General features: G+C 39.0%; 1 long non-coding RNA gene across 1 annotated transcript; it reads right to left on the bottom strand.

The window, feature by feature from the left end:
* Positions 1 to 5,289: 5,289 nt before the first annotated feature.
* Positions 5,290 to 5,836, bottom strand: LOC119797789. The gene is made up of 3 exons (XR_005282626.1): positions 5,787 to 5,836; positions 5,441 to 5,692; positions 5,290 to 5,371 (listed from the first exon to the last, which is right to left on the bottom strand). It is a non-coding gene; the product is annotated as an uncharacterized LOC119797789 (long non-coding RNA).
* Positions 5,837 to 21,712: the final 15,876 nt, after the last annotated feature.

Raw genomic sequence — 21,712 nt, 5'->3', positions numbered from 1 at the left:
TTACTGTTTAACCCGCCGAAGCGTTTAGTCGCAGGGAGTGTGTTTGTGCTTCCTGTGGCCGTCACAGATTGGCCACTTGATGTGGTGCAGATTGTGTAGGCAGATGCTGCTTTATGTGCCTTGCTCTTTTTTATAACCACCTCACCCCGTACACCCCTGACATAAAGCTAGCAGTGCAGTCATGCCTGGAGAACGTGAGAAAGGGTGGAGGTGGAGCTGTTTTTTAAGGATCTGGCTGTCCTGCTGGTTTCATGTTTAATAACCAACCTAGATGTTTCACATAAGGGCTGTTTAAGAAAAAAAAAACAAAAAAAAACCAAATGGTTGTACAGCAGAAGGGAATAAAAGCTGTCTCTCAAACGAATTGGTAGAACCCTTATAAAACAGAGAGAATCATAGTCTAATAAGTTTGTTTTCCTTGTTAAAGCAGCCTGTTTTCTCATCAAGCCAATTAGCTGTGTTGACCCTGGGGACCCACTATTCCATAGCAAACTGTTACCAGCGCAGCTACTCGCTCATCCTGTCCAACCGGCACCAGGCTCATTCTCTGTACCTTTAGATTCTGTCATGTTTAAAGTGATGGAGGGTCTCGGTCCCAAGGTGCCTTTCCCTACAACACAGGCCTCCTCTGAAGTCTTCCTGGCTCACAGTTGATAACAATAAATCAATCTGGGAGGTCAAATACTTTGATTAGGCCACTGTGATCTACAGTGGCTGGGAGAGTAAGCAGGCCCGTGATGAGAGCATGTCTCCTGGAATCCCGTTTATCCCCGTGACCATTCTCTTTACCTCAGTGAGACTTTCATTAAGGAACAAATCTCTTCCTGAAGTTAGAAACTGGGGATGGGGGATGTCTCTCATCCCAATCCTCTCTACTTCACCTTTACTGGCCTTATTTCTCCATGTGGCAGGGCTGGAAAACTGACGGCATAGCCGAGCAGTTTCGCCCACCTCCTGGCCTGTATTGTAAACGACGGTGGAGATTTAATCAATGGCCAAGAGGAAAAGCAGGACCGAATCAATAACAGCCTGGATGTGTGCTCCCCTGCTTTGAAGGTGAATCCAGGCCTTCCTACGTAAATTGACTAATTGAAGAGCATGCTAGGAAACAAGCCCTTTCCAAGGCATGTCTATGTCAGCATCTTACCTGCATTCGAAATTCATCATCTCAGAAGTGCAGAACTCTGGGATATTAAATCAGGCAGCAGAAGGAGAAAAACAGAAAGGATCAAAAACATATTAGATCATTCAATATTAGATCATATTTCATTTTTAAGGTGTGAAAGAATCCCTGTACAATAAATGCATGAGAAGGCTGCATTGCATACTGAGCTGATGAAATACATTTCCTGACAGTGATGCCTTGAGGTTCTTCAAATTTAATGGTGTTTAATGGTGTCTTATGAAGGGTTTTATATGAGAGACCACAGAGCAGCATTTAATAGTCGACAGGAGGGAAAACAAAGCAATGTTTTTCATTTGTTTTTTGGTACAAATAAAAATTTAAAAAGTATTTCTGTTCAGTTGACAAAGTCAACACTTTGTGGAACCGCCTTCCACTGCAGCTGTATACTGTACATATATAGCATAGCAGTTATGAGTCAGGGGGGTTAAAGTATGTCTATCAGCTTATGAGCTTTGTAGATTAAGAGACTGATATTTTCACCTATTTTATTTGCTAAAGAAAGGTCAATGAAGAAAAGAAATCTTCAAGCCTTGCCACAGATTCTCATTTGGATTCAGCTTTGGTTAGACCATTCTTACAAACTAATATGGCAGTAGGTCTGGCTGTATGTTTAGTGTTGTTGTCCTGCTAGAAATGGGAAAATCCTCCCCAGTCTCCAGACTTTTGCAGCCTCCAGCAGAGGGTGAAGGATTTCTCTATGGGTTCAGGTCCCATTTTCCACCATATCTGAACAGCTTCCCAGTTCTTGCTGAGGTAAGTAAGTGCTGGGAAAACCACCTGGATGTTTTAATCTTCTGCCAAACATCTGGTTTTGCCTCTTGGCCAGTGGTGTCCAACATTTTTGTCACGCAGGCTGAAAGTGTCAAGCAGAGTCTTTTTTGGCTCACAAAGTTGTTTTCTTCTCTAAAAAAAAATTAAAAAGAAAAAAATTACAAAAAACAATGGTTATATTCTGAAAATATTTATTTATACCAGCTTTGGGATTGGATGAAAAGTGAACCTGAATTAAGTCTGCTAGTGTACATTTTTGCCTAGGCTTAATAAAAACCAGACATTAAGGTGAGCCACCTCCTCTTGGCCTGTAGGTGGCACACTTGAACTTGCCTCGTGAGACCATCCTGATCTCACAAGCTTTCAAGGTTTCACTCACAAATCAGTCTGGAGACTCTCCGTAAAAAAATTTGGAGCCGTTCACCAAACGAACGTCCAATCAGCGTTGGCTTTGAGGCGGGTTGAGGTGTGACGCAACGAGAAGCGCGACAGTTCAGTCTAAAGAACATGGCGGCTTCAGCCGATGAAACTAGCGTTAGCGTGGCTATCGAACAAGTTTTATCGGAATTACAGAGTATTTCTTCACTGAAAGAAGAGCAAAACACTGCTCTGAAGGCTTTTCTCAGAGGAAAAGATGTTTTTGCTCTTTTTTTGCTCGTCGCTCTGTTACGTCATATGCTTCGTTGATCTGATTGGCTTATTTGGCCCGTCTATCACCCAACATAGGCCAATCAGCTAACCAGTATTTTCACCCCTTCCCAAAATTACTTCAACGGAAGGTTTCCAGATGGATATGCAGAGCAAATCCATCTGGCGGAGTCAGGTTACACTTGAACACTCTCATTTTAAACTTGCTGCTTTCAAATTCAGTGGCTGTTTCCTCTGAAGGCCAGATTCGTCGGCTGATTATGTCATAGCGCAGTGCCAAAGCCTGTTTGGATTGGAAGACTCTTCGTTATGCGGCGGTCCGGTATATCCTACGTAGCCTTGGGTATCCCGTGATTCATTAAGACTCTAACAAAGCTGGCTACTCCTTGCTCAGAGGAAAAGCATAAATGGCACCGAACAGTGGTGAATATTGTAAGTGCAGTTTAATATGATACAATTATGTGAATAGTTCCATCTGAAATTAATGAAAACAGTTGTTTTATGGTTATTGAGTCAGTTAATGTTATTGAGTCAGGTAATGCTTGGTTTATTGTAACGTTTTATTTGTCCATGGGCAAATGGGTTTAACTAACATTAAAGTCTTCCTACAGAGGTATCTTTTCATTACCTTTATTAAAATATGTGCGCTTTATCACTTGTATGCAGAGTGGGAGGAACGTTTCTCAACGGGAAAAGGTTAGAGGCGGGGCTTAACGATCAAACTAAACTATTTTCCTTGCTCGAGAATCAAAACCTCAGAATCAGGTACAGCAGTCAACCAAGGTTCACCCTAAATTACCTTAGTTTTTTGTAAGAACCGACAGTTAGGGACGAGCTAGGACCAGGAAGCCACCTGCTTCCTAGCACCAATGCAGTGAGCACATAGACACCTTGACTCCGTAGCTACTAGGTTCTATATGGTTACCCACAGTCCTTTAACAGGACATACAGGGAGAACGCACTTTACAGGGTTCAATAAATGTACATTATTTCTACACATGCTTTGTCACACATGCTAATCTACACACCTTCATATGTTTTATAATAGAGCTTCAGTCGTTTGCTACCTTCGTTTTTTGTCATTCTTTTTTGGCAGGCTGTAGTCCCAATTTGATCAGTGCCATTCATGTGTGTGTCCGTTGTATAGTGAGGTCTTTAAGGCTGCCTGCATCTGGAACAGCAGTCTGAAGCTCCTTTTCTGCCCTGGATAGTGTTCCTACTGTTGACCCTGCAAAAGCTGAAGGAATAGGCGTTAGGAACAGGAAGTACAGTAGGAACAACAATCCAAGGATCGCGAAACGCCTGAGCTCCTTCTGAAGCGACTTGAACCTGCACTTCCTATTGGTGCAGAACCTTCTCATGTCGACGCTGGCATTGTAACCAGAAGCATTAATATATTCTGGACCAGTAAAATTTTATAAAACGATTATAAAGATACTATATTTTTCAGTAAATAATTTATACATTTCTGCACCACTCGAGGCATTCTCTGCATGTATTATTTTTGGGGAAAAAAATAGTCATTTAATGAAAACATTGTAGTTAGATGAACTTAAACCTTTGAGACATTTCGCGTAGAAAAGCCTCTCAAAGGGCAAAAAAGGGATATTTGCTACACTAATAAATATCTCCAAATAAATGGTTGCTTTCTATAATATCCAACAGACCTCTCTGCTTGTTCAGATGAGATCCTCCATCAGACCTCTATTTATTTAAGGCCTCTTGGGTTCCTAGTTGTGAGTTTGGTCTTAATTATTAGGTTTAGTTGGAATTTCAAGAACAACAGGGGGTTTGAACCCTATTAGTGCAGTGGCATGTTGTAGCATGAAGCTCTCCTAAAGTGTGGAGGCCAACAGGGGGAATTTAAAACCTCTGCTGCGGATTGGCTCGCAGTGTTGCAGGAAAAAGATCGGGTCCCAAATGAAATGATTGTATCAGATAGAAATCAATGACAATCCATGCCTTCCTTAATCCTGCTCCAGCTCCCCGGCGCAGGCAATCTCTCAAGCATCATTACGACACGCAGATCGATGGTGGGCAGCAAAGACCTCCGGTTAAGTTTCTGGCTACACTGCAGAAGTGTGGAGGAGGCGTTTAAAGGAGGAGAAAGATGGGACAAGAGGAAGAGAGAAGCCAGGACAGCGTCATGTGTCTGAGGCAAAGTATAGCTGTGCTGTTGGTGAACGCAATTAACAAGAGAGGATGGAGAAAACAGGCAGCTGGGCTCAGTTTCAATGAACAGAAACTTAATTCCTGCTAATACTTAAAGGCATAAAATCTTTTGTGGCGTTACTATCTTCTCAATGGGGATTTGAATTAAGTGCTATGCATATCCTGTAAAAAGAGACACACAATGAAGCTTCAACGCCTGGTTTATGGTCAGAACCAGAACCAGTGCATGCCGTTTACTCCAGGGAAAATAACAGAAAAAACATGTTTCTTGACATTTTGAGACATTTTGATTCAGTTTTTGATGCAGCCAATGAAAAAAATTCATGCCACTAATAATAATTTCCTTTGAAATAGATAAATGTACCATAAAATGCGAATGTAGTATGTATTGTTTTTTTTATATATATCTTATATCTTATTATTAAAAAAATAAATATATTCAATAAATTTGTCATGATCGGTTTAATGAGCTAAACCCATATGCAGAACACCAGACTGGAGACAGAGGAAAAGTTAACAATGTTTATTAAAGGAAGATGCACAGAGAAACATGGACTGGTTCTGGTACAGGTCCGGGTCTGGGATCACTGATATCTTGAGATATGGGAAGTTGATTAGCCAGGTAGTTAGATGGATTGATGAGTGGGTAATTTTCGAATGTACCTTGAAGAGGTTCTGACGGATCCTTGAGATGGGGAACCGAATGGGTCCAGAGATTGAGGAAGTAACAGAGAGGTCAGCAGCAGCAGCGTCTAGCTTCTGGCTAGTGAGCCTCAGATGTGGGTTTGGTTCCTAGCTCTCCCCTGAGAGCTGAAGGAGGAATCCAGGCTAAGACCTTCAGGTTTGGCTTCCTTGGGCAGGCAGGCAGGTTTCCAGGTAAAGCTCATCCAGAGCTTCTGACTTCAGTCAGGCTTTCTTTGAGTAGAGAAGATAGAGACAGGTTAGAATCCAGTTCCTCTCTAGAGTCTACTGTGATTCACTAGATGTGCAGAGGCTTAGGTTTGCTAACCAAACTTGGTCAACACTCCGGCGGCGAAGGAAGGTCTGACTGCTGCTTATGAAGGAAGGTCTCCTGATGGGCTGATGAGCTTCAGGTGTGCTGGAGGCTCCAGCCCAGGAGACCCACAGCGCCCTCTGCTGGAGACAGATGGTAGATCTCCAGGTCCCAACAGTAACCCCAGTCCTAACAGAAAACAACATAAAACAGAAGAGGATCCTCGGCGCCCTCTGGTGGGCAGGCCTAAGGATCCCAACAAAATTGTAAATTGCACGACTAGATAGTTGAATTTTTCATTAAATGTTAAATCACACTTATAAAATGATTAATTAAAATGTTGATATTGATTTCATGTAATTTTGTATTAAAATCATGCAGCAGGACATACCAAGTGGTTCTGAGTTATTAGGAATAAAACAGGCTTATTTTTAACACAAATATCCTACAATTAGTAACTCTACAGCAGCAATCTGATTAATAGCTTGTTCTGCTGGAGGTTTCTTCCTGTTTAAATGGGAATTTTCTCTCCACTGTCACTACAAGCATGCTTAGTGTGAGGGATTGCCTTTGAATCAATGAGCTGATTTAATTTGACTGTATGAAATGGTTGAATTGTAAAGTGCCTTGAGATGACGTGTTGTGAATTGGCACTATATAAATAAATATAATTGAATTTAATTGAAAAACTCCTCTCTCTGTGTTGATGTCATATGGAGAACACGTTTGGAGATAGTTTATTACTATAAGTTGTTGAGGAATTGGAGCAGACAATGTGATAGCATCATAACATGAATATTGGTAAAAAACAAAAAAAAAAAAAACAAGAGAGCAGAATTACGTCCAATGTGTTTTTGTGGTTTGTTGACCACCTTGCTGAAGGGGAGTCTGAACCTAAGAGTCAGATGTAATGTAAAATTAACTTTCAGGCCCCAGACGCTTTAAAAACTACAACTTTGGAAGTAAAACATCAAATATTGCTTTTTCTGAAAGCCATGAAAAAATTCATATGTGTGGAAAAGAAAAGATTGGGTTTTGTTGAGCTACATTGGAAAAGTAGCCATGATTTTGTTTTCAGAGAGAAGCATGATTAAATGCATGCTTGAATAAAATTACACTTTTTCATCATTTCCCAATTTTTTGCACTCTTACTGTCTGCTTGAGCTTATTTCACTAAAATGGCAGAAAAGCAGTGTACCTTAAATGATTTTTAAATGACTTTTCATTTAAAGTAAGACATTTTACACAAAAAACTTACAAAAGATTTTATCATTATACAGACCAATCATTAACTTTTTTAAAGGAACTTAAATGCGAAAGAAAAACAACTGCAAAAAAAATAAAAAAAATAAATCACAGATATTACTAACGATAGTTCTGCATTCCACCAGTAGGTGGTAGGGTTATCACAATACTAAACTTTTCAACTCGATACCGATACTAAGTAAAATATTCGATACTCGATACCTTTTTCGATACCACAACAATAAAAACAAAGACTCTAAAATTCAACAGAAATATTTTCATTACTAAAAAAATACAAGAAAGAAATAAAAAAAAGAATAAGAATAATATTTTGAGGTTGTATGCTGTGCACAATATTAAGCAAGCTTGATAAAATATAATTCTCAGCAGCTGCACCTGTAAAAAAAAAGTCTGAAACTGAAAAATGCACAGACTTATTCAGTCACACAGTGTTCAGAAAGTGCATTTTCCACTATTCTGCACTTTAGATGGCTGTATCAATACTTTTGAAAATGAGTATTGTATCCGGATACAACGTTTCAGTATCAATACTTTTCTGAGTATCGATACTTTTGACAACCCTAGTAGGTGGTGACATGTTCACATGAAGTTTCATGAACTGTGGGGATCGTGGGGTAGAAGCAATTTGGCCAAACGGTTCAAATGCCTCATGAAGCCTCATCTCACCATCACTACTTAAAAGTAATGACTCATGTGTATAACAAAAAACTTTAATTTGACAATATTGTACTCATTGCTGTTTTCTGATTTTTATTATTATGAGGGCTGTAATAGTCAGTGACGTGCGGTCAGGGGAGGCAGGTGAGGCAGTGCCTCACCAGCCATCATGGAAAGAAAGAAAATATATAATCATAAAGTAATTTAAATTGTTATATTCATCCGGTGGTTTGTACTAAAAAATATTCATTTTTCACGTAGCTTCACCAATTTCGATTTTTATTTGTTCAAAATCGCTGAATTTTCTTATTTTCCCATTCAAATGCTTGGAAGCGATGCCGGTGAGGCAGCAGCGAGCTCTGCCTCACCTTGGATTGCGCAACCCCTGGCTCTGCGCTGGCTGCAAAGCGGAGAGAGCATGTTGCTGTACGGCGTCAATAAAATGGTTTAAACAAATGTAATATGTGAACTTATTTCTAATAATTTGGCTTATGTATATAATGTACAGAGCTTTTTGTCACCAACTGTGTTTGTGTAACGTGTTTCGTGTAATGAGCGATTATAAACGGCAGAGAACAAGTTCGAGGTGAGGCAGGCAGTTCTCTTGCCTCATGGCAGGGGGTGCTCAAGAGACTGAAAACATAAGGCAGGAACAGGACGGATCAAGGAAGGCTTTCTTCCCTGGCAGTGATCTCCATTGAGACAGAGAGACTTTTAAAACTGAAGGAAGATAAGGAGGACTTCTATTCATTTATAAGTAAAGGTAAGACAGTAATAACGTTTATTTTGTTTTGTTTTTTAAGGAAATGTGTGTTTTGTGAGCTACAGTTTGTATGTGTAAGGATGCAGAAGTGAAACATAACCTGTAAACTGCTGTCAATCTATGCATCTATTTGCAAATCTGATTCTGATGACGTCAGTGCCTCACCAGCTATGAACCTCACCGCACGTCACTGGTAATAGTATATGTGCTGCTCAATAGTTAGCAATGAATGAAGCATCAATGAATGAACCTTCAGGCAAAGCATTGGGCTGGAAGGCTTAATTGACAGCTTTTCAGTACTCTGCCCCCACAGCATGGAACAATCTTCAGAAAGACTGGAAGTTGAAGGATTTGATTTCAATCGGACGTTTTAAATGATTGCTCAAAGGTTTGGAAATGAGATCTATGGTTTGTAACTGTTTTATGAATTTCTAATTATGTTATTGTAAACTGTAATGTAATTTGTAATGTAATCTTTTGCCGCTGTCTTGGCCAGGACTCCCTTAAAAAAGAGATTGTTAATCTCAATGGGACTTTTCCTGGTTAAATAAAGAAAAAAAATAATAATAAATTGCTTTATGAGGCTTCATTTGGCCAGCCCTACTCTCTGGGATGTTTAAAGCTTGGGAAATCTGTTTGCATCCAAATCTAACTTTAAACTCTCCACAACAGTATCCCAGACCTTCCTGGTGAGTTCCTTGACCTCCATGATGCCTCTATTCTTTAACAGACCTCTGAGACAATCACAGAGCAGATGCATTTATACAGAGGCTTGATTACACACAGGTGGATTCAATCTAACATCAGTCATTTAGGTCAACATTGGATCATTCAGAAATCCTCCCTGAATTTCTGGAGAGTTTGCTGCACTGAAAGTAAAGGTGCTGATTCTTTACAAAAAAACAAAGTGATCTCTTTATGTTTGAAGCATGAAATATGGCAAAAGGTCAAAAGGGGCAAAAACTTTCACAAGACACTGTTTGCATAACGTAAACTTTTTGGATTAAAATCTATTTTCATTCATCATAATTAATAGCTTTACTGTCTGACTAACTTTGGGTTTTCTTGTAGTGTCATTATAGAAACAAAGCAATAGAAATGAGCACCAAAGATATACATTATATATCGGTCTGTACCTAATGGATCTAATGCAGTATAATATTTTGATGTTTTTGATTTAAACAAAAACACTTTACAGTACAGTATTTATTGTTTATCTTTTAACTCTTCACTATAATTTTATTCTTATACATTTTTCTAAGGTCCACATTTATGTGACCATTTTTTTTTCTATAATATTTTTGCTGCTGTAAACACCAGAATTTATCTATTCTATGGTATTCTATATGAAAAAACCTTTTGGATAATTTATATATAGGCATGTTTATAAAAACAACTTACTTGTGCATAATTCTCACGCATTTGTCTTGCAAAGAAATAAAAAAAATGCTATTAATAATCGGGTTACCTCTTTAACAGCAGCGGCCTTCAAAGCAGGAAGATCCATCATTAGCAGCAGTGGCCTGTGGTGGAAAAAAGTACAGAGAGGGAGCCTTCAGCATCATTCTTTCCTCTCCGCGTTTTTGCAGTCCAGTCACAGTCTCTGTTTAAAGCCCCTCAATTAAAAGCACCAAGTCAGGCGCTGCTTTAATGATAGCTGTGAGTTTAATCAGGAGCACGGTATTCCTCGTAGGTCCTGGAGGTCTGGAGGCCTCAGTGCACACATCAACTTATTGCTCTCTTTTTTAATTTCCCAACTCAGTCAAGTTCTGCTCTGCTTGCCCCTCTGTTCCTACCCCTCCTGCCTCTCTCTTCCCCCCAGCAGACCAAGCTGTTAGGAAACACATGGTAAAGAAAAAATAATAACAGTATAAGCAATTAATTCCATTAGCATCAATATTCTAGTCATAAGTGGGAAGCACAGGCGGGGAGAACCGGCGCAGGAAGTCTCAGTGATGGGGATATGAGTGAGTGAAGCATTGTTTACTCTTTCCCTGCTTTCCATCTCCGTCTTATTTTTTTGAAGGAGACCACTGGCACAAAGGAACTTTTTTTTGCTTCAATTAAGAAGGGCCCCAGACGCTTGGCGTAATTACCGCCACACATTGCTGCTGTCACAAAACTCAGTTTACCCTGTGGTCATAAAAAAAAAACACAAGAAGAACACACCAAAGTATATTTAGGAATGAATTATTCAAAATGATTGTTCGCACTCAATTATTCATGGAGCCTCAGCGAAGGGAGATTTGCATCTCAGCGCTGTAAATATTATTAATCTTGCCAATTACTAAATTCTCTGCTGCTCCAAATTCTTCAGTTGATGTTCCAAATGTGTGCTGCATTTTATAGCCTTTAATGTTTAAGTGGCTTGAAATGAATGTGGCGCAGCTATTACAAGTCATCTGGAAAAATAATCAAGTTCTGTTGAATGAGATTTTTCACAGTGCTTGAGATGGAGTCACCCCACAAAACTGCCATGTGCAACTGAGTCTCATATCAAAATGTTTAAATTCTGCTCGCCACACTGCAGCACCTATTACTTTCTAAATGAAAGTCTGAAACCTTGTAAAATTGATATGTTATTTTGGCCTGTTTCCCTTCCTGTGGTGTGCCTTTGTCATCTGTCTGTGGTTTGAAATCTTTGTGGTATTTTGCTTTTATGTTTGCAATCAGTTTTCTTCGCTCTGTTCAGGTTAAATCAGACTTGATTATAGCCACAGAGTGAAAGTTTTCAGGCAGCAGTTCACCTTTAACCCAATCTTCATCTCAGTATCAACTTAATTAAAAGCAACAGTTTGAATAATACTGCAAAAAAAACAAGCAACTATAGCAGCAGGTGTGCGAACCTGTTAGCTGCGTTTAATGAGATGTAAATACGATAAGTGACAGATATTAGCACATAGCTTTAAAATAAAAACAAGTAAACTATGAAGTTAATATTGTTCACTCATTCTTGTTTCGATCATTTTTTAAATTAAAATAAAATAAAAGCAATCTAGATAGGAAAGTTTTAAAGATGTTTTAAAGGTATAGAGCGGAGGTCTTCAACAGGGGGTCCGTGACCCCTAGGGGGTCCACGGTGGTACTGCATGGGGGTCGCAAAACTTTTTTTTATATTCCCCACTGCAATTTTTTCCAGTAATTGAAATTTTTTTAAACCCACATTAACATTAACTCAACAGACTGTAGTAAACAGATAAATGGAGGTCTTTCAAGCTGGGCACAGTTTTATTTGCAACATCTGTCCCATCAACCAGGATCTGAATCAGAAATACTTTAATAATCCCAAGGAGAAATTACTTTTGTTGCTATAGGACCAGTTCGATATAACAAAATTTATTACAATATAATTAGGGGGTCCCCACTCCATCTTGCCATCAGTTTGGGAAAATGTTGTAGACCCCTTGGTATAGAGGACGATCTTGTATTTCCAGGTGCATCATCTTAATTAGTGGTCCTCCTAATTGTCAATCATTCTGGTGATATGTTTACGTAAGGCTGTCCTATGTGCTTGTTCCGTTAGCGCATGCGCACTTTCAGGCGTGTATCTGTGGTGAGCTACAGTTTCAGTCATTGAAGCTCACTTTTCTCACCGCGGTTCTTTGAAAATGGTCGAGGCTCGTAAGAGAAAAGCGTCTATGAAGTGTATGAGAAGAAAAACAAAAGCCTCAGAAGAGGCAGATATATCCCAGAATGCTTTGCGTGGAGAGCTCTCCTCGCGATGCATTATGGGATTTGCTATCACATCGGCCTGCTGTCCCCATAGGCTGCCGCTACCCGACAGCGGTGACTAATACCAAAGATGGCGAAGGCACCGCACGGTAGAGGAGGAGTTACGTCACCAACGGGAGCAAAAAACAGTGATCATCTGTCCTAACGTTCAGTTAACAGAGTTCACTATGAAGTCCACTATATAGTTCCTGCTGTATGTGGACACAGTAAGCTTGTACAAGCTATGAGAACAGCACTTTTTAACACAGCGTGTACGAGGAAAAAAGGGCTTGCGCATGCTCTTGCACGTGCTTTTGTTTTAAAAATGGGCGGTTCTTTTAAAAAATCCTCCACAATACCTTTAATTAAAGAAATGTTTTTAAGCATAACTTAAAACAGCTGTTTTCATGGATTTTGTTTTTTCAAATCATTCCTTCTTATTTACATAGTAACATTCTTTTTTTAATGTAATTTGATTTTTTTTAAATAAATTTTGTATTTAAAATGTTTTTGATAGTATTTTTAAATGTATTTTTAACATACAATAGTATGTATTTCTATTTAAAAAGAAAGATATATTTTTTTGAGAAAATGACGAAGTTACCCTCAAAACCAAAAAAGGTTTTTCTTTTTGGATTCTGTTTTTGTCCAATTTCATTTCACCAATAGTTTTTATTTCAATTTACAATAATGGATGAACATTTACTCTACACTAATCATTTTGATTTGACCAAAATTTAAAATTGGGTGTAAATCAATTGAACCTGGTGGGACTCACACAGAGAAAGAAGCAGCTAGAAAGATTTTTTTTAGAAAGAAAAAATAGATTCTTTGGCGACCGGACCCCGGCAGAAGACATGATGCTGTGAGTTTAATGAGCTTGGATGGATAACTTAGGAAGAGGGTTGGAGTAGTCTTCCTCCCGGGGCAGCTGATGTGCTGAGGGCGTGAGCAGAACCTTTGTCGTGAATGACAATTAGCTTCAAAGTGGGTGCGGTACATCATCGATTGGTTGAAGCTTGAGCCACGCATGTCAACAAGTGATCCAGGTGATCCTGATAAAGAGTCCTCCATATTGAAATTTAGCTTAAGCTAAAAAAAAAAATGCAATTGCTCTAAATTTGTTTTAATTATCTAAGTAGTTTTTTGCAATCATGTAACATTCCTATATTTTCATACAAAAAAAGTTAACATATACTCATCCTTACTGTTTCAATATAGAGTATGTTTAAGCAACAATCTAATCATTGTTTTTTAACTGAATGGGGTATTGCTGATACCCAGCAAATACGTCTTAGTGCCATTTCTAGAAAGTACTTCTGGTACAGTGTTTATGTGCTTTCTGTGTTTACTTTCTATCCTCTAAATCCCACAGTATCTCACAGCAATGGCTTTAAATACTGAGCCTGGGGCTTATTTCTGTTGGTACGAGGGTTTCTTTCCACTGTTACCTCATACTTGCCTCAGGGAAGAATAACTGCAAAGTCAGTAGACACGTTTACCGCAACATCTTTTTCTGTAGAATTATTGCTTGAGAACAGCTCGACGGAAATAACACATTTCGAATGAACTGGTTAAATTAAAAACAAATTCTGCTCAGTGGAAGTGGTTTGGACTTTAAAAAAGGAAAAAGATGAGATGACATTTGTTAAATAAAGTCTGATGTAGCAAATATATACCCGACATGACTGATCAGCTGCTTCTGCAGCTGACATCCAATTAGAATCGTGCATCTAATTCACATTTCCTTCCATTCAACATTTTTAAAGTCTGGCCAAAATTCACACGGTATTTGGATGGAAACACAGCTAATGAGTGAATTAAGCCAATAATTAGGCTTCCTTATCAGAACTATCAGCTGTATCTCGGCGTGATGTGTTAGAATGAAGGGCATGGATTTATTGGGTATTTATTACCATGATAATGTATTTTGGTACATGAAAAATATATATGCCCCCCCTGTAAAATGAGATATATCATCAGATGACAAGACTGCGTCACACCAGACTTCCTTCATTCTCATGCATTCCTCTCTCAGTAGTTATTGCTCAGCCTATAGGCATGCTCGGGGTCATTGTCTTGCTCCATGACACAGTTGGAACATATCAAACCAGTTCCTGGAGTTATAGCATGAAATGAGATGGAGTGACATCCATGCAGGCTGAGCATGGCTGGGATTTTTTTTAAAGGTCACTGACTTTGCCTGCAGCAAAGCACAGTGAGCCATCACTGATCGTCAGCCATTGTTCATGGCTGTTGCTTCAGAGGGAGGAGGAAGGCTTTCATCGATTTGTTAGAGAACATAAACACAACGTTTAAACCAGTGAACTTAACTCTGAGTTGCCTACCAGAATGAGCCTTCTTTAGCTTTAACGGGGTAAATGTTACCATGTTTAGGATATTAAAACCAAGTCCTAACTTAGGTCTTTGGATAAACCTATGGACTTTAATCACTGTTAACTTGATTTTTTCCCCTGATTTTTAAAAGACTCCAAATGCTACAGTGGCTTTCAAGTGCCCTGACCTCCTGAGCTTTCCTCTTTCTTGTATTCTTCATGTCATGACCCAAACCATCAGCTCTGTGTCAGAATGAAATTTCTACTAGTAGAAATATATTTTTTTCCAAAATGTTATATCCAGTTTTGATATCTGAAATCATTATTATGACTAGTGGTCATTTCATTACAGATCTGAAATTAGAGTTCATCCTCATCAGGATTCAGTTTTAGACATCCAGTGTATTTTATTTTAGATACAGATACAATAAATTTGGAGCAAAAAGAGGTTTTGAATTAATAAAGGTTATTTAGTTTGTTGATATTTGTTTTGATAAAAATACAATTAACTGCGATTAATTAACTACTGGGTCTGTTTACTTATTTAATTAAAAATTTCAGTTGAGTCTCACCACTAGTTCTAACCAATAGGAAAAGGCATAGTGGCCACCCTTTAACCCATAGAAGGCAGCAGGCTGTTTTAGGCCACATATTATAGAATTAAATAGGTTTTAACAAAATAGCAAAAGTTTGCATGATAAAATGATAAAATATTTCCATTGTTGAAAAAACAAACATATGATTTGTGTTGTAATCTAAACGTTCAGTCTATATTCAGGCTGCAAGCAGAAGGGCTGTGGATTCCAATCACCAGCTGATTTCTTGGTCGATCTCAGGAAGTTAGTATGAAAACCATACTTATTGTCCTCAAATATACTATCAAACTTTCTAAACTAGGAAGCTTTTCCAAGGTTTTTGAGAATCACCAATATGTTTTTATGCTTAATGTGAGAAAGCCCTTTGTGTTGTTTTGGGGGCGACAGTGACGTCGGATGTTAGCCTCGTGAGACCATCCTGATCTCGCAAGCTTTCAAGATTTCACTTGCAGATCAGTCTGGAGACTCTCCGTTGAAGAAAATTTGGAGCCGTTCACCAAACGAACATCCAATCAGCGTTGGCTTTGAGGCGGGTGGAGGTGTGACGCAACGAGAAGCGCGACAGTTCAGTCTAAAGAACATGGCGGGTTCGGCCGATAAAACTAGCGTTAGCGTGGCTATCGAGCAAGTTTTATCGGAATTACAGAGTATTTCTTCACTGAAAGAAGAGCAAAACACTGCTCTGGAGGCTTTTCTCAGAGGAAAAGATGTTTTTGCTCTTCTCCCGACTGGTTTCCGCAAGAGTAGCCTGGCTTGTGGTTGTGTTTTCGTCGTCGCTCTGTTAGTACTTCATATGCTTCGTTGATCTGATTGGTTTATTTGGCCCGTCTATCACCAACATAGGCCAATCAGCTAACCAGTATTTTCGCCCCTTCCCAAAATTACTTCTACGGAAGCTTTCCAGATGGATATGCGGAGCAAATCCATCTGATGGAGTCAGGTTAGTCGGATGTAGGAGTTTGCCCTGAAATCGAAGGATTGACGGTTCAAGGCCCGGCTCTGACTTTCAGTGTCGTTGTGTCCTTGGGCAAGACACTTCACCTGTATTGTCTACTGATGGTGGTCAGAGGGCCTGGTGGCTACAATGTAGCTTACCACCATCAGTGTGTGTGCATGCGTGAAGTCTCCTGACTTTAAAAAAAGCGCTATATAAGTACAGGCCATTTAACATTTACCATTGGTCAGCAATGTTTGGATGTAATTTTTCCCTTTTTCTTTTAACTTTTCTATCACTTGTTGTTGAATTTAATCCATTTGTCCGTCAATCCATCCAAAGCAAGAAAACTCTATTAAATAAATCGTCCCAGATGTAAAAAAATCCTTTGTCTCCAATAGTTCTTAGGAGACAGGAGAGGAGCATGAATCAAACATGTGACAAAGTGATAAAGAATCAGGTGGGAAAAGGCACTTCATCACTCAGAGGGAGACAAACTCATTCTGCCACTTTAGATCAAGCGCTTTGTGAGAGTACTAAGCTGGAGGTGCTGAAGTACCCAAAGAAAGAGTTCCAGCCTTTCTGCAGTTTGCCATGCAAAACAACAGTTGGTTACTGTCATTCATTTATTAACTTATTAAAGACAGAACTAAGGCTTTAGAGACAAAATGCTTTCCCTGTGTACTGACCTGGTTTTTCTGATGTTTTAATGTTTTAAAACAAATCAGTTTCCTGTCATAAACATAATTAACTTCATGAACTCCAGAGTGAGTCCAGAACACAAAAGTTGTCTTGATCTGGGGTACTTTGAGTCATTGACTTACTTTTGTATGCATATATATATATATATATATATATATATATATATATATATATATATATATATATATCTGTATATATATATATATATATGCAGTGGATGTCGTCATACATTCGGGATATCACACACTACGACTGCGCAGCGCCATTACAGAAGGGGTAAACAACTGTATAGTGTAAACTAGTTCAGACTGTACATAAATAGGCCAACTGTAAAAGTTGTCCTGATACCAAAGTTTTGTCTTGCTTATGGATGCAGTAGATAAACCATCTATCTATCGTTTTCTAAGAAAGGAAGGATCAAAAAGATTGGCTTGGGTGCAAGCATGATGAAGGATCGGCGAAAATGTCAAAACCTTAAGTCCAAAGTCAAAGTGCATATAAGGTAGGCATTGACATGGTATTATTAAAGTCGTAGGGAAGCGGCTGTTCCAACGGTTGCAGTTCCGAATTCTCTCGAGTGGTCCACGACTTTACACGAGTGAATAAAGTGAATGTGATTGGTCGATTATTAAGGGGGCGGGATTGTTGTGGCGGAAGGTTCACAAGCAAGTTTGGTTGTGGCCGGTGTCTTGGAAGCATCTTGCTAACCAGTTAGCAACTTCGTGCTAGTAGGCTCCCAATGGGAATTTACATTGGGACCAAGAAGCACTAAGTAACGACTCTATCAAGGAACGCTATGGACAGCGGAAACATGCAAGAGGAGGAGAGTTTTGTGTCGGAGGTCATGCTATGACTGAAAACACTTGATTGACAGATGACCATTAATATGTAATTGGCCAAATTTAGGTGTACAAGTTGGCCTAACTGGCCTGCATAAAATAATGGAAAAACCCCCCACAGATTTTAAGACAGGATTTTCTTTTAAAGATAAAGAGTATATTTATATACATGTTTAAGCCAGAATGATTTGACATTGAAATATGACTTCCCTACAACTTTAAGAATGTAGGTTTGACCAGGAAGAATCCTATTTTTGTGGTCTACAAATGGAAGAACAGAAAGAAAAGGGTTCTAATACATGTCAAAATGGCCTGCCATAAAACCACTATGTTTTACTGGCGAAATTATGCATTAACATTTTTTGCACCACATCTAATTTTTGAATATAGGCCAGAAAACTCTGGAGGGCTTTTTTGCTAAACTACAATTGGATTTCTTAAGGATTACTTTCAACATTGTATTTTCTCTTGGGACAAACCAAAGCAAGGCAGGTTTATGTAGGTATTTAGCAAATTTCAATAGCAAGACCATTCAAAGTGCTCTAAATGAAAAAAAGAGGGAGACACATAACAGGAAAAGTAAACTGGAGTGGCATAAAGGCAATTAAAGAGAATAAAAAAGTATGATATAAAAATGATATTTGTATAAAATTAAAATAATGATAAAATAATTTAGGAAAAATGAAGGCAGAGGCACACATTGTTTACATGCTACAGTAAAACCAGACAAATTATTTCAATATGTCTTCCCTCCTCACTAGAGGAAACCCCGCCCCCAGAAGTGGAGGATGTGATCTAATAAAAAGAAATGGAAAATACAATTCATAAAACTCAAATAAATTGTTTTTTTATAAAAAAAAATATAAAGAAATAAAGAAAGCTTTTGAATATTAAATCGCAAATAAAAATATGAAAAAACAATTAAAAGAAAATCTAAAAAGAAGAAATATTTATGTCCAGATATCACCTAAAGCTATTGTATTTGAGGAGGATTAGTTCATTAGTCAAGTCGTCGTTAAAGTGCCTCAAAGCATTCAGAAACACTTTCGGCCCTTCCGTTATGAGGGCCCTTCTGAAAAGATAAATGTCTCCCACCTTTCTGCCTGTTGCTTCCTGGTCTCAGGTGAATATGGGAGGGACACTATAAATCATTTAGATGATTGGCTTTTCTAATTGGTGTGAGTTAATTAGCACTGGGGGTCCCTGTATGGATAAACCCAGGCAAATTAAAGTTGCTGATACATGAAAAGATAAAATCAAATATTTTATGTTAATATACAAACAGGGAAACGCACACAGAGTCAGTAAAAAACAAATTTTCAGATGTAATATCGTTGGCCAATAAGATTCCTTTTCCAAGCCTGTTTTCTTTCCTCTCTATCTCCCACTCATTGCCTTACAGGCTGCAGTGTGATGTGTCATTTCATAATCCTCTGCTGACTAAATTACATTAAGAATATCCTCTCAATAATTAGGAGCTGCTATTGACAGCACCTGAGATAAAACAGATTAGAAGTGCTGTGAGTGAAATCACAGAGCACAAAGTGCCAACATCAGCAGTTTGCATGTCTGTGTGTTCCTGAGAGCGTTAGGAAGCAGCCTGGGAGGAAGGAGCAGCCCAGTTAGGATCTGTGGGTGTTTCTGGTCTATAGGTGGTGCTACAGCAACAGATACTGACTGTTTCATTACAGGAAGCTCAAACTTAACATGTGTTCTTTAAGAGTTGATTTATTCATAATATAAAGCTAAATTTGCATTTTCCTGTAACCTTCAGTATGTCCAAGGCAAAAGGACTCCCCCCCCCCAAAAAAAGAAGAGGCCCTGAAGCAGTTTAGGCTTTTCTCCTCCTGACTAATGACATCAGTAGAAATTACATTTGCATAACGGCCGGCTGGTCTGGATCAAACAGCTGAGCAATCAGACGAGGATGAATTTTGCATTCTGCTGATAAAAAAAAGCAAAAATCACAGAGAAGAGGTGCAAAATGGTTACAGCAGTGTACTGACACTGATCATGCATAAAATGATGACTCCTGACCGGTGAATGTTATGCTCTGGTCATAACTAGGGGTGTGCAAAATCAAAGTCATGACGATGCATTGGGATAACCTGACTCCGCCAGATGGATTTGCTCCGCATATCCATCTGGAAACCTTCCGTTGAAGTAATTTTGGGAAGGGGCGAAAATACTGGTTGGCTGATTGGCCTATGTTGGTGATAGACGGGCCAAATAAACCAATCAGATCAACAAAGCATATGACGTACTAACAGAGCGACGATGAAACCACAAGCCAGGTTACTCTTGCCGAAACCAGTCGGGAGAAGAGCAAAAACATCTTTTCCTCTGAGAAAAGCCTCCAGAGCAGTGTTTTGCTCTTCTTTCAGTGAAGAAATGTAATTCCGATAAAACTTGCTCGATAGCCACGCTAACGCTAGTTTCATCGGCTGAAGCCGCCATGTTCTTTGCGCGACCTGTCGCGCTTCTCGTTGCGTCACACCTCAACCCGCCTCAAAGCCAACGCTGATTGGACGTTCGTTTGGTAAATGCCTCCAAATTTTCTTTAACGGAGAGTCTCCAGACTGATCTGCGAGTGAAACCTTGAAAGCTCGCAAGATCAGGATGGTCTCACGAGGCTATCATCGGGATTCTAATTTTTGTGATCTACTGCATCGATTCTTGACGCCAAGTATCGATTCTTAATTTAAAAAAATGAATGGTTGGCACACATCAGCCAAACCAAGTGGAATACAACTTCCAGTCCAGCAGATGTCGCTGCGGATGTGTTGACGCCCGCTGCTTTGTGTCACAAGCATGTACGGCGGCGGGATACTGCGACAAGTCATATGTAAACAAAACATGGAGGAAACTGAGAAAATTCGCCCGGCTCCATCGCATTTCAAGTCAGATGTTTGGATGCATTTAGGCTTTAAAAACAAAGAAGGTAAAAACGAAATTGATATGACGCACATAATTTGCAAAAGGGGAAATATACATTTGAAAGTTTTCATTTCATTGGTTTAAAGGACCACTAAGGCCATGTAAACGGCACTGATTATCCTTATTGTTATTTTAAGTTTGATGAATCCTAAGATAATTTTGTCAGTGTGTCCACTCCAGTAATAGTAATATTTCTGTCCAGTATTTGTTTTCATGGCAACACCTCCAAAAGTCATTTCAATAATTCAGTTGCTTTCAGTTATGTATCAATTGAAGACACTATCCAGATCACACACAGCCAGTCAGCCACTTGTAATGGCTGTATCTTGTTCTTACAGTGTTCAGTGAAAATATCGCAACGCATCGCGATGCATCGCAATATTTCAAGTATCGTGATGCATCGTGATAGAATCGCATTGTGGCATGTGAATCGTGATTCGAATCGAATCATGACTTCTTTGCTAATACCCACCCCTAGTCATAACTTCTTCAACAAGCTGAAGTCTCATTGTATTTTTGAGTTCACAAACATATGATAATCCCAGTTATATCGCTCTAGTTTCAATTATTTCAGACCGACCCAAACGAGTCAGCTAATCACATTGCAGTATTATGATTTAAGATGGATATAGAGCATTGAGGAAGCCAGAGCTGTACTGTAAACAGCCAAACCAAAATAAACATGTTGGCGTAGTAGGAGGTACACGTAGCTACTGCTACTGTTTTATCAAACAGGTAAAGCAAAAGCAGAAGTTGTTGTGGCTTCTCGTGGCCTCGGCAGCTATTTCCTTTTTTCCTTCATTTGGCTAAAACCAAAATTTTCAAAGTGATGCTTCACTCATGGCTGGAACCAGTGTTAACCTGTCAAGGGTGAAAAAAACCTGAAAAATATTTAATGGGTGGAACATTAGCTAAACAAAGACTAAACACAGGGGGAACTGACTGATCTGGTGGCCAACAAGAAAGGCAACAGCCGCATATAGTTAGACTGATTGCAAATAAGCAAAACTATAAAGAGAGCTAGACTAAAACTGGAAAAATCCAACAAAGTTAACCAGACATTAAAGAACTTGGATAAATTAGAGAAAAGAGACTAAAGAAAAAGTTTAGCAAAAAATATAAGTAATATACTGTAGCAAGACCTAAGCAGGCCTAACAAAATAATTAACAAGCTTGAGAAAAGACAAAATTGTGAATTCT

The sequence above is a fragment of the Cyprinodon tularosa genome, unplaced genomic scaffold (genome assembly GCF_016077235.1).
Source record: "Cyprinodon tularosa strain WSP-4 unplaced genomic scaffold, ASM1607723v1 ctg6, whole genome shotgun sequence".
Taxonomy (NCBI): domain Eukaryota; kingdom Metazoa; phylum Chordata; class Actinopteri; order Cyprinodontiformes; family Cyprinodontidae; genus Cyprinodon; species Cyprinodon tularosa.
The sequence above is the reverse complement of the archived record's forward strand: the minus strand, read 5'-3'. Positions and strand labels throughout refer to the sequence as shown.